Genomic DNA, 14,566 nt, shown 5'->3' with positions numbered 1-14,566 from the left:
TTGGTCCAGGTGTTGTTTCTTCAGCAGTGGTTTGATGATGGCCTTTTTCCAAATATCAGGGTAAGTGCCGGTTGTGAACATGGCATTACAGATAGCTTTAGGGTGGAGGCCGGACAAGGGTCCAGCGGGGAGCCTGATTTGGTAGAAAAAATGAGGTTTATAATCTGTTTCGTGGAGACTTGGCTGAAATATGTGAGGGAAGGTTGAGTAACGTGTTTGTCTGTAGTTGAATCGGCCTGACCTGCCTTGGAGTGGGAAGTGAAGTTATTATAGATGTTGCTGACTTTGTCTTGGAAGGAGTGGGCCAAAGTGGAGCATAGGTCTTGAGTGGGGGTTAGAGGAGGGATGGTCTCTGATCCTGATAATTTGGCGACGACCTGAAAAAGTTGTTTGGTAGAGTTTTGGGCCGATTCAATTTGGTTGATGTAGTATTTGCTCTTCTCTAGGGTTATGAGGTTATTGTATTTGGATAGGGCTTCCTTGTAAAGGGACTTCTCTCTACAGACGTAATTTCTGCGCCAACGTCTTTCCAGGTTCCTACAGTGTTGCTTTTCCAATCTATGGCTGTTGGCGTGGTTCTGTTTTTAGAGATATTTTTCCGCTGTACTAAGGTATGAAAGGCATTGTTAAGCTAATTAGAGTAATTAGCTGAAGCCAATGTGAGGTCTGGAGATGGATCATAGTTGGTGGAAGAGAGATGTGTTCGGAGGAGCTCCTTGTCCAGGCAGCTCCTTGCTTTAAATTGTGAGGGAGGGGCTGGCGTGGTTGATGACGGGGTGGTATTCATCTGAATGTCGAAGAGTATGGCACAATGGTCGGCCCATACCAGAGGTAAGGTCTTTCCTATTGATAAGCGGCTATTGTTCGTGAAGATTCCATCTAATGTGTGGCCAGCTTTGTGGGTAGGGGTGGTGACCAGTTGCCGTAGATTTGCGGCCTCCATTTCAGTAATGATAGTGGAGGTGTCATAATCAACATGGGATTCTAGGTGAAAGTTAAAATCGCCTAGGACAGTAAAGGTATCTTCTCCTGCTAAAGGTTCTATTAATTTACCAATTTCAGAAAGGAATATTGTATAGTCCATCCCCTGTAGGGAAATGGACCACCTCAAAAGTTTAGGTTTTTCACCCTTCATCTGTTTTAGCCATGAGAGGGGTCTATGGTCTGTCTGAACAATGAAGTGAGTGCCAAACAAGTATGGCCTCAGCTTCTTCAGAGCCCAAACCACAGCAAAGGCTTACCTCTCAATAGCTGACCAACATTTCTCTCTGGGGGTCAGCCTTCTGCTAACAAAAGCTACTGGCTGATCCTGACCCTCATCATTCAGTTATGATAACACAGCCCCTACCCCCAACTCAGATGCATCAGTTTGAACAATGAATTGTTTGGAATAGTCAGGACTTTGCAGAATGGGAGCAGTGCACATGGCATGCTTCAGGTCATCAAATGCCTTTTGACAGCTAACTGTCCACTGAACTTTTTTTGCCATTCTCTTGGAAGTTAAGTCATTCAAAGGGGTTACTATGGATCCATATCCTTTGACAAACATCCTATAGCACACAGTCAGTCCCAAGAAAGCTCAGAACTGAGTCTGGGTGGTTAGAGCAACCCAGTCCATGATGGTCTGGATTTTGCTCTGCAATGGTTGAACCTGACCTCCACCCACAAGGTGGCCCAGGTATACAACCTGACTCTGCCCTATCTGGCACTTGGTAGCCTTGATAGTGAGGCCTGCTTTCTGCACGGTCGCCAAAACATTTCACAGGTGGAGCGAAAGACAGCAATATCATCTAGATAGGCTGCACTATAGGTTTCCAGGCCTGTAAGGACTTTATTTGCCAACCTTTGAAAGGTGGCAGGTGCATTCTTCAAACCAAAGGGCATCACCACAAATTGGTAGTGCTCACTAGGGGTTGAGAATGCTGTTCTTGGCTTTGCATCCTCAGCTAGTCTGATTTGCCAGTAGCCAGCTGTTAGGTAGGTCAAATGTGCTCAGAAACTTGGCTGAGCCCAAAGTATCTATAAGCTCATCTGCCCTGGGTATTGGATGGGCATCAGTCCTAGTGACTGCATTGAGACCCCTGTAGTCAAATCTCTCTTACCATTCTGGGTATGAGGTTTTGGTACCAGGACTACTGGACTAGCCCAAGGGCTATCTGAGGGCTCAATTAATCCCAGGTCCAACATTTTCTGGACTTCAGTCCTGATACAGTCCCTGACATGGTCAGGTTGCATGTAAATCTTATTCTTAACAGGCAGACTGTCACCTGTGTCCACTTCATGAGTGCACCAGGTAGTATGACTTGGAGTCAGTGAGAACATATGTCTAAACTGATTCAGAACTTTCTGCAATCAGTTTGCTGCTGGCTAGTGAGGCTGCCTGCCAAGGTTACACCATCAACTGAACTATCATTAGGGTTCTGTGAGAGCACATCAGAGAGTGGATAACTCTCTTCCTCCTGTCCCTCATCAGTAGCCATGAGCAAGCCCATGTCAGCCATGTAAACATATGGTTTGAGCCTGTTCACATGGAGCACCCTATGAGGGCTCCAGGGAGTTCCAAGGTCAACCAAGTAGGTAACCTCTCCCTTTTGCTCAAGAATTGTATGAGGGCCACTCCACTTATCTTGGAGGGCTGCTGGGGCCACAGGCAACACAGCCTTTTGGTCATGCCAGACCTTTTGCAATTCCTGGCTAGCCTCAAGGTTTTTGGATGCCTTCTTCACGTACTCAGCCATCCTGGAGCGGAGACCAAGTACATAGTCCACAATATCCTGTTTAGGGGGTTTGAGAGGTAACTCCCATCCCTCCTTCACTAGACATAAAGGACCCCTAACTGGATGTCCAAACAGAAGTTCAAAAGGGCTGTAACCAACCCCCTTCTGAGGAACCTCTCTGTAGGCAAAGAGAAGGCAGGGCAAAAGTATGTCCCATCTATGACTCAGCTTTTCACGGAGATCTTTAATCATGCCCTTGAGGGTTTTGTTGAACCTTTCAACTAACCCATTGCATTGTTGGTGATAATGGGTGGTAAATTTGTAATTTACTCCAAACTCCTTCCACATAGCAGTCAAGTAAGTAGACATGACGTTTGCATCTCTGTCTGAGAAAAACCCACCCTGGAAAAGATTCCCAGGAGGGCTCTAGCCACAACAGGAGCTGTGGTAGTTCTAATGGGAATTGCCTCTGGATACCTAGTGGCATGGTCCACCACCAACAGGATAAATCTGTGCCCAGATGCAGTTTGAGGATCCATGGGACCAACAATGTCAATCCCAACCCTCTCAAAGGGAACCCCCACCACAGGTAGTGGTATTAGGGGGGCCTTTGTAGTACTACCTGCCTTACCACTGGCTTGACAGGTGCTACAGGAGCGACAAAACTCCTTTGTGTCTTCTGACATGTGTGGCCAATGAAAGTGAGGGGCAAGCCTGTCCCAAACTCTTGTTTTGGCCTGGGTGACCTGCTAATGGGATCTCATGTGCCAGTGTCAATAGGAAGCCCCTAAACCTCAGAGGTATAACCAACCTCCTGGTAGCACCAGGCTTGGGGTCTCTACTCTCTGAGTCTAAGAGTCCATCATCCCAGTAGATCCTATGGGACCCACTGGCACTCTCAGCAGCAGCTTGCTGTCTGAGGGGTTCGAGAGAGGGGCAGCTCAGCTGCTCCTGGCTCAGATTTGCCCGGGAAGGGCCCCCTGTCCCCAAGAACTCAACCTGATCAGGCTCAAGCTCCTCTGAGAAAAGTTCCTTCTTCTGGACAAAGATCATCTCCCTCAAGAGACTGATCTGTACTCTGAGTCAGGCGGGAAGACACTGCCTTACCCCTACTGCTCCTTCTCTTGGAAGGCGCCTGGTCCATTATTTCAGGATCCAGGGCCTGTTCAGTGGAATACATTTTTGCCTGTGACCTAGTCATAGCAAACACATCTGCAGGGATACCAAACATTTCTGCCTGAGTTTCACTTCAGCCTAAACTGAAGATTCCAAATCATTGCCCAACAAGCATTCAACAGGGAGGTCTGCACTTACCACAACCTTCTTAGGGCCAGTTACCCCTCCCCAGGTGAAATTCACAACTGCCAAGGAATGGTCTGTTCTGACATTCCTTTCATTGGTCACTTGGTACATCTCACCAAGTATGATTTGCTCAGTGGCCACAAGATCTTTTGTCACCATTGTGACACTTGCATCTGCGTCTCTGAATGCCAAGGCCTCTTTTCCATTGATCAAAAGCTGCTGTCTATATTTGCCCAGATTACTGGGACTGACAAATAAGGAGGCAATATCCTTGCCTCCATCACAGACCAACACAGCCTGAGTTGGAACTCTGACTAGGCCAGAGTCCATCTCAGATCCCAGGGTTAACCCTACTACACCCTTATACTGTGTACCACCACTTTGAGCTGAACTAGGGGGAACAGTTGCCTTAGGGGCAGTGGTGGCTAGAGTTGAGTTCTTGGACTTTGAACAATCACTTGTCCAATGGGTCTTCTGTTTACAGATTTGACACCATGGCTTCTGCTTGCCTTTACCCTTGTTTGATTGTGACTCCCCATCAGATGAAGATTTTTCAGGCCCTTGAGAAGACTTCTGGTCTTTACCCTTCTCCCCACCCATATCTGAGGTTTTATAATGCTGCTTCTTGGAGTCACCATCTTGGTTCTGAACATTCTGCCTCACCCTTGTTTTGACCCATTTGTCTGCCTTCTAGCCCAATTCTTGGGGAGAGGTCAGATCAGAGTCCACCAGGTACTGATGCAACAGCTGATTTTGACAATTATTAAGGATCTGCTCCCTCATAATTAAATTGTACAATCCTTTAAAATCACACACTTTACTGCCAAGTAACCAGCCTTCCAGAGCCTTAGTAGCACAATCTACAAAGTCAACCCAGTCCTGAGTACCTGCCTTTTGGGTGTCTCTGAACTTAATCCTGTATTGTTCAGTGGTTAAGCCAACCCCATCAATTAGAGCACTCTTCAAGACTTTGTAATTATCAGCATCCTCTTCTCTTACAGTGAGGAGCTTGTCTCTACCTTTGTCTGCAAAGGAGAGCCACATGATTGCTGCCCACTGCTCTTGTGGGACCCTCTGTACTTCACAGGCCCTCTCTAGTGCAGTTATCCATTTGTGGATGTCATCCCCACTCTGGTAGGGAGGGACAATCTTGTTCAGGTTCCTATGATCATGAGTATATTCTCTAGCTCTAGGGACACTGTTGCTGCCACCATGGGGCTCTAGCCCCAACCTTCTTGCAGCTCTCTGGAGCTCTAGGGATTCCCTGTCTAAGGCCAATTGTTCCCTCTTGATTCTGAGTTTGGTCCTCTCATACTCAAGTAATTGACACTTCTTCTCATAAGAGGATTCCCTTTTATGAGAAGCAGAGGTCCCTACAAAGTACCAGAATGATTAGATTCCTGAGAAGGAGATCTTGATCTTCTTGATAAACTGTAAACTCTCCCTAGTGGAGTAAAGCGAGGACCACTGGGGCCCTCTCCCCAAACCTGAAGGAAGAATTGGATCTTTTAGGTTAAGATCATCTTGATCCTCCTGGTCAGCATTTAAGTCCATCTCATAGAAGTGTTTACTTCCTGGCCTGTCCTCATCTGCTGTCCCACCCAACGTGCCTGCCTCATCAGACCCTGGGGTCTTTCGGAGGTCATCTAAAAGAAACATCTCCTTGAGACGTTGGGTGCTTGCACTTCTCCCTGTCCTCAGTTTCCTAGATGTATACATATTTCTCAATTCCTGAAAGGTGAGATTGTCATATCTAGTTGGCAGATACCCACTGGCTTCTGGCCTGGAGGACATACTAGTGTTATGTGGTGTAGGTACCTACCTAACCTAGTGGGAACTAAACTCTCTTGAGTTGGAGAAAGGGTGTGCTAGATCCTTGGCTACCCAACTCTAAGTTCAGTAGAACTTACGTATTCTAGTCTTGATTTATATGTACCTAATACCTTTAGTGGTTTTCAGTTAATCACTCAATGAGATTTATCTGGTAAAACAATAGCAAGCTTGAATCCCAACTGCTGTACACCAATGTGAGAAGTTGGCCTGGTATATGCTGACCACTAATTAAAGTGAGCACCTTGTACCAGTCCAAACAACCCTTATTGATGATAAGGTTAAAGACAACCTTTATTGAAAGCTATCCTAGTGGTAGCTATGGGGAGCAGCCTTCAGGCTGAGTCTCGAAGGAATGTAAAGCAGCTTGTTTTACCAAATTAGAACCTCCAGAATGACTAAATTAAAGGAGAACCACACAAGAGATATATAACATATATGTATTTATTACTAAACACTCTCTACTAACCTCTTTATGAGATTAGAGCACAAAGCACACAATATTACATCACTAGAACCACAGTAAATAGCACAATACACAGTGGGCTCCAGGGGGAACCCAAACCATATACTAAGAAAGTGGTATAACAACCACGACTTGACTGGACACAGTGCCTAGAGCACGTTGAATCACTGGGACCCCAAGGAACCACCAAAAGTAGTGACACAGGGGACCCACTGAGGATGGGTGCAGTGTGTGAACACAGGGGCGAGCTCCGTACAATCATATGGGAAAGTTGCCGTTGGAATTTTAAAGATTAAGGACACTTCAGAGACAAATTTAAGCAAACCCTTTCAAACATAGAAGGTTCTAAGGCAAGCACCCTTGAGAGTACCGAGATTCCAGTATTAACTATCCCAGAGGAGCCGGGTGCATAGGGGTCAAATGATGTCGGGAAACTTCGTCATTTTCAATGGCGTGATGTGGAAAAGTGCTGCTGCTGGGAATATGAAAAGTGTCCAGTGGAATCCAAGCCTGGATCCAAGGTGAGAAGAACCTGAAAGCAGAGGGGACAGAGTCTGGGTCACTTCATAGTGACCAGGGGCACGATAGACGAATACCCACCGATGTTGGGTACTTCAGGTGAGAAGATGCGATGCTTGACTCTACAGCCACGGGGACCAGGAGAAGTTGACGATGACCCAAGTCCAGAGGTGAGCTGTCCCACGAAGGATATCGAGTGCTGGGGGGTCAGTGTCAAGCTTGAACACCAACAAGCCTTGGCAACTGCATCCCACGCTGGCAGAGGAAAGAAGCTTCGGTGAGGAACCGCAAGGTCCTGGGGACTCTCCAAGCTATGGAGAGTCAGGGCACGTCTGGAGCAGCCAGGAAAGCCCACTGAAAGTCAAAGTTACCTGCACAGGGACCCACAGGCCAACGGACCATGGATCGCAAAGGGACCTCAAGCTGAATCACGAAATATCAGCCCACGGAACACTCATGGAGTGTAGGCTGGAAATCTTCAGCGAAAACACTGCTCAGGGTCAGGACTATAAGTAGCTCAAAGCACAGCTTCAGGGAATGCCGAAAAGCATATGCTGCTGCAAAAGTACACTGTGTACAGGGGTTCGGATTGCAAGGTCGCAACGAGGGATACTTGTTTCAGAATTGCTGAGAGGTCAGATCAGCCTCAGGGACACACAGGAACCCACCTCCTGTGTTGCAGAAATTTTCAGAGTCCTCAGGAGCACGGGAGATACAAACCGATCAGATGCATTAAAGGTGCCTGCCTTGCAGAGGAGTAACTCCTTTACTCCAAGGGAGATTCTTCAGTCATCCAGCGTAGTGTAGATCATTGAAGTACTTGGTTTCTGTAGCAGAGTTTAGTTCAGGTAAAAACTAAAGTCCTGTAGTCAGGGGTTCCTACATTATATCCAAGGAAGGGGTGGGACAACTCTGGGGACCCACCTATGGAAAGGTCAGGACAGAGGGGTGGCTACACCCATGTCCTTCATCCAGTTTTGCACCTGAGCAGGAGCAAATGGCTCCTGCAACCGGTTTGAGCTGGACTATGCACAGGGACACCAAATGTGCCCCCAATGCAGACTTCAAAGCACTCTCAGAGTGCTCCCACCCAGCCCCAATACACTAATTCCTGTCTGGGAGATGGTCACACCTCCCTGTGACAGGAAACCTATTGTCAAGCCTTCCCCTGCTCGAGCTTGGCTCAGCAGCAGGAGGGCAGACTCGTGTCTGTGGCTGGCAGCATCCATTTTGTGATGCCCAGGTCGAGAAAGCTGGTACCGGGTAACCCGGTGTGTCACATATGTCGCTCTAGAAGGGTGGAATCATACCTCCCCCGCCAGTTACTGGTGGGGAGGTATGATTCCAAGGTGTTTGACACCAAACACAACATGTTTCTAAGCAGCCATTTTATAGTTAGCATTTACCGCGAGGTTGTAATGCACTTAAATATATATGGTTGGTTGCATCACAAACAACCCCGGAAAATAGGTTCTGATGGCTGTAGATGTCCTCTGCTCATGTAGGTGCACCCTCTCACATAAAACCCAGCACCCTGCCTTCAGGATTGATAAGGCCTGTCATAGGGGTGACTGATAGATTTATATGTGCAGTGATTAAGAATAGATATAGTGAACCTATATCTAAGTAAGGGGTGCATGCACCACCTTCCACAGGCTGCAGTAGCAGACCTGGGGTGTCAGTTTGAATTGTGTCCCAGAGGTGGCATAATACATGCTGCAGCCCCTGGGAGGCCTCTGAGGTACCTATGCCCTGGGTACATAGTATACCATATACTAGGGACTGATAAGGGTACCCCAGAATCCAATCTGGAGTGTACCTAAAGTACATGCAATCAATTTCAATTTGAAAAACTTTATTCGACAATTGAGTCATGAAAGAAAATATGACAAAATAAACTCAACACATGATTTCCCACTTGAAACTCCCTAGATTGCGAAATATTCCATGATTACAAATTGTTGATAATTCCTACACATACAGTTAAAATAAAATAGTTCATTTTTAAGCAGCAATATGACTATATTAGTTCATCCTCAGCAAAAATTAGTCAGAGCCACAAAAAGATTAAGACAAAAAAAATTTTTTGCATGTGAGAATGAACAAGTAAAATTATCATAAAATGGTTAGAGCATGACTACTTTAGGGTGCCTTATCGTTAGTCACATTCATATTAGAGTGTCTATATCGTATAATCCAAGCCCACTTGATATATTTAGCCATTGCTATTGCAATTGTCGGGTTTGGATCTGAGCGAAAGATTCTTAGCGCCTCCTCATACCTTCGAATGCCTATAAGACGACAGACGGGTAATACCCACTTTTTACGGGGATGCTCATAGAGGGGGCAGAAAAAGATAAAATGACTAAGAGACTCGATCGTGTCTCTGCATTTGGGACATTTGTCCTGGGACCCATTAGCCCACTTGCACGTAAATGTGCAAATAGGTAGGGTTCCTATCCTAAACTGGAAATACAGTTTACGATCAATTGGTTCTTCGATCATGCCCCAAAATTGTTCCTGACCAGGATTGGCCTTAATCTCCAGGTATCTAGATGTTAACTGGGATGCTCTCCCCCTGGAAGCAGACTCCGTAGCTACGAGTTCCCAATACTTAGTTTTAACAATATCTTTTGACGGGAAAACCGCGTTTAGGGGATCATCCCATAGGTTGCTCCACCCCAGTCTGTAAAGTAATGTTTTGATGGACTTCAGCCATTCTATTTTATGAAAGTGGTCTTTCTCCATTATTTCTTTTAATCCCAAAGCATATTGCCTGAGCTCCTCAGTTGACCATACCCTACGCCAATATAGCAATGGTCGCAAATTAGCAGTATCCTGTAGGGTTTTCAGGCCAAGGTCCCAAAATAGGGGTAACAGGGGAGTACTTTGTGGCACTCCAACAATTTTCCGTATGAACTCACTCTCCATTATATTCAAGCGTTTGGGATTGTTACCATAGCCCCATAGTTCTGAGCCATATAATGACGAGCTACGAATCTTCATTGAATAAATTTCTAAGAGTGGGCTTATTGGTTGTGAGTGCGAAGCTTTGAATCTTTTCATAAGAAAGCCCGTCTGCTGCCGGAACTTCAGAATTGACATGTCTAGTTGGCTTTTCCAACACATATTTTTCTGTATCGTCACTCCCAAATATGTGAACGCATCAACTTGTTCCAGGGGCAAACCACCCATTACAATTTTGCCACCAAACGGTTTGTTAGATCTACACGGGTTAGGGCCGTTAAGAACCATAAACTTGGTTTTGGAAACATTTATTTCCAAACCACGAAGCAAGCAGAACTCTTCAAAGCGACGGAGGGTAAGCTGTAGGCCACTCAGAGTTTTGGAAATCAACAATGTGTCGTCCGCGAACATGAGAACTGGGATACGGATGCCATTCATAGCCGGTGCATCCGTGGGGACCCGGGAGAGGAATTCAGCCACGCCGTTCACGAAGAGCGAGAACAAGGTCGGTGCCATAACACAGCCCTGCCGAACTCCACGCTCCACGGGGAATGACTCAGTTACCTGTCCCGGCCGTCCCCATCGGACCCGTGCAAAGTTGTTCTCATGTAAGCGGACCACCAAAGCCAACAACTCCGGCGCCATCCCCAACTCCTCCAGTACTTTCCACAGCTTGCCTCGTGGGACCAAGTCAAACGCTGCCCGCAGATCAACAAACACGGCATATAAAACCCCTTTCCCTAGGACAACTGTCCGCCAGTATAGGACGACAAACCTGAAGACCTGATCTATTGTACTTGTTTTTGGACGAAACCCAGCCTGCAAGGGACTTAGTATGCTATTATCTTCTATCCAGGTCTGAATTTTGCCCAAAACCAATCTGCCCAGGATTTTTTGCATAGCGTCTATTAGGCTTATGGGCCTATAGTTACAAGCCAGCGATTTGTCCCCTTTTTTATATATCGGGACAATTTCGGCACCCTTCCAAGAGTGGGGGATGCTCATTCCCTGGGCTATGGCATTAGCCATGTGGGTGATGTATAGACACCATCTTTTTCTATTGTACAAAAATACATCGGCCGGGATACAATCCATGCCTGGTGCACGTCCCTGGGTAACCATGTCAAGCGCTAGGTCAACATCCTCCGAGGTAAACACAGGACTATTATAGAACGGCCACTCCCGTTGGGGTATTCTGGAATCCTCAATACCTTTAGAGTACTGTGACTTAAAAAAGTCTACCCAAGCACTCTGGGGGACATGATTATGAGGACTATCAGTGATTTCGCCCCTCTTCCATTTAAAAATGTCCCAGAATTTTTTCTGATTTTTGTCAGCACATGCTGCTTTTAAGTCTTGCCACTCGCCCTCGTCCCAGTCTTTTTTTGCTTTCTATAGGGTCTTTTTGTGTGCATTTCGAGCTATTTTAATCTCGCTCATATTCTTAGTTTTAAGAGCGAGACTCAGTTTGCTGCGTGCGTATTTACAGGAGGCGTTATACCAATCCTCCTGTTTGCGTTTAGGTGCTTGATTTGGTTTGGAAGGTCTACAAAAACATGGTTTCAAGTTGGCTACTAGTTTTTCATATATAATCTCTTGTTCGACTAATGGTTGGCAGTTGTTATCTATTGCCATTATTGCTAACAACGCCTCTTCCAGATAGGACTCGATACTACCTAAAAGATCAGGGTGCTCAGCTACATTACGCCATTTGAGGTGGCGTTCGTCGTTTGATAAAACAGCAGCTGGGCCATCCATTTTTTCCAAACCTTGTGCCTCTGCGTCGGCCAATCCTAATTTGAGAGTTGCAACTAGCGGATTATGATCGCTTTCTATCCGTGCCTCGACCACCATATCCGCAAGGGTGTGCCACATCCTCAAGTGGACCAAGAGATAATCTATGGTACTTGCCCTGATGCCATTATCATACGTTTTATTGCATGTCCTGTCTGATATGGTTCTGCCATTAGCCGCCCTCAGTTGGTTGCTCAGGCAAAAGCCATTCAGGTAGAGGGCCGCCTCAGTCCATTTGCTCACTGCCTTTATCTCAAGCAGAGGAACACCCCACTTCTGATCTTCTTCCTCTACTAAGAGCATATCTTGAGACCCTAGAGGCTCAAAATTTGTATTAAAGTCACCCGCAATAAGTGGGAGCACATCGATGGGATTGGATTCGACGAGACTACTTAGTGCAGGCATCACCTCCGAAATTTTCCCACCAGGTAAGCCCCTTACGTATACGTTGTATACGCCAATTTTGAGGTTTGGCATAAAGGTCAATCTGACTCCCAGTATGTCATTATTCTGTGTTGGGATGGATTGAGTCTTACACCATAGACTTTGTTTAATCCAAATTACTAAGCCTCCTGATGGCCGTCCCTTAGATTTTTTAACTGCAGGGATGTAAAAATTCAGATAGCCCAGCATAAATACAGGTTCTGTTGACCAAGTCTCCTGGAAAAGACAGATGTCATGCTTGTTAATGAAGCCTGCCCACATAGGAGAAAAAAGTTTAGAACCAATACCCGCAACATTCCAGGATAGAAACAGCACATGACCGACGGGGTTGGTTCCACCTTGGGCACACCCATTTTTTATTGTGAGTAAAGGTAAAGGGACTACGCCTTGTGAAAAGCTAGGGGTACCTGCAATGCTTAGATTTTCATTTGGGAATTCGCCTTGTGAGTCTCCCTTACCGGCTCCCCCTACGATAGTTTGGTCATGAAACCTACTATCATTAGTTCCTTCGGCTAATCTAGGGAGATCCCAATGACATGTGCCCTCTGCTTCCTCTGTGACTGCATTTAATTTTCCGTGACTGTCCAATGACGTCTGGGCCGCGTGTGACAATTTATGTTTAGAATATACTCTTCCCATATGAAGTCAATCGCAGTCCGCTAGCCCAGAGAGCACATCGCACCTATTGATAGATCTTATGTCCGCATATGCGTTACCCCTCCACAGAGAGCCCCCACTCATAATCCCACCTAAGGGCAAGGTCATGGGTGCATAGAAAAATGACAATGGCATTGTGCGTATTAGGGGTGAGGGGTCAGTTTGGGGCCAGGAACAAATATGTTGCACACACCGTCTGTCCCTAAAATTAATAACAACACAATCCCCCTTTAATGACTTAGGACTCCTGCCCACCCAGTTCACTCGCCTGGCATACAAAATTTCAGCTCGCATGTGGGTCGGCAATGGTCGCTTATCATTAAGCCAAAAAGTACATTTATTCTTTAAGTCCCCATATGATTCTCTTGCTCCATCGGTCAAAGGTGGGACCCCCGTTAAAATCACCACATAGGGTGCGGCTTCCGGTGGGAGATGTAAATCAATTAAGCCCGAAGAAGCTTGCACAAGAGGTTGGGCAGGTTGGGGTGGCTTGTCCCTTTTACCTCTACCTGTCCCGGGACTATTTGATACCACAGGTGGAAGAGGATGATCAACTCTGGATTGTTTACCAGCTGCTGGAATAGGTTGGGATCCATGAAGGTTAGTGGGATTATTATTTGCAATTATATTATTGTCAGTGAGATTGGCCCCAGTGCTATGACCTACTGCACTGGGACGTTCGCTTGTCAATCCCAAGCCGACCCTGCCACCTCGAGGTTGTGCCGATACGAGTGAAAGCTCCATGCATGTAAGTCTGCTTTCAATCGAACCAAGCCTTTCATAAATCGGGTCACACAGATTCTTTATAGTTCTTTCTAGTCTTTTCCAAAATGGTGTTGAGTCTAAGTCCACCCCGCACATGGACCCCTTAGATGGTGATGCAATTGTCCGCGTTTTATTCGGTAGGGGTTTCGGGCATGGGGGTAAATCCCTCCTTGTGGCGGGGGGAGGAACATGATCAGTATTAGGCTTCTTCCCCGCAGCAGTTTTTTGATTTCCCTTTCGAGTTTTTTTCAGCATAGGGGCTGGTTGTTGGTGATCAGATAACGCTGTTTTATTACTAGTTGAGCGGGTCTTAATACTTGATAAAGATTTAGGGGTTGGACCCAAATTTACATAGTTCGCGACATCGGCGTTATCCTCCACTATTTCGACCGGGGGGGTGGGACACAACAAGAGATCATCATTTTGCTCTTCCTCCAAAGGAGATATACAGGTCATAGAATCCGACCTAACGGGCTGTCGACAAGGTGGTGAACTTAAGTTAGCCATACTTCCTAGGGAGGACCTCTTGTCGCACAGGATATCTAAGGATAATCTTTTTTCAGTTAGTTCGATATCCTTTGCAAGAACTGTTTGCACCCGAACCAAAAAGTTGTCCAATGTTCCCATTAATGCTCCCCCAGTCGACTGTGTAGTAAAACCATCCCTTTTAGCAGACTTTTCCATCTTTCGATAATACTAACAGCCACTTGACACAAAATCCCACAGCGTTACACACAGGGTGCTAGTGCTTACCCTTTCCGATTCTCCTTAGGCAATGCTTGTTAGAGGAAGGTCCCGTTCCGTTCTCGGTCGATCTCGGACGGGCTCAGACGGGCCCGCCCTTGGCCCGGGCTTCGCCCGGCGCGCGCCCGCGCGCGTCCCGCGATGCGTGGGCCGTGAGTAGTTTTATGGCGTCAGGGCGGGAGGGCGGGAGTACGGGAAGAGGGCACAGCTGTGAAGAATTACGGGGCTGCTGGTCCTCGCAGTCCCGTATCAGTTGCTCTGCATCAGCAACCCGTCACCTTTGCCGATCTTTGCAGCTCCCTCCTTATGGCAGCACTCACGAGGTCCTTAAAAACAATTCCGGTAAAATAGCACACAGTGA

The sequence above is a fragment of the Triturus cristatus genome, chromosome 9 (assembly GCF_964204655.1).
Source record: "Triturus cristatus chromosome 9, aTriCri1.1, whole genome shotgun sequence".
NCBI classification, from domain to species: Eukaryota; Metazoa; Chordata; class Amphibia; order Caudata; family Salamandridae; genus Triturus; species Triturus cristatus.
Note: the sequence above shows the minus strand (reverse complement) of the source record.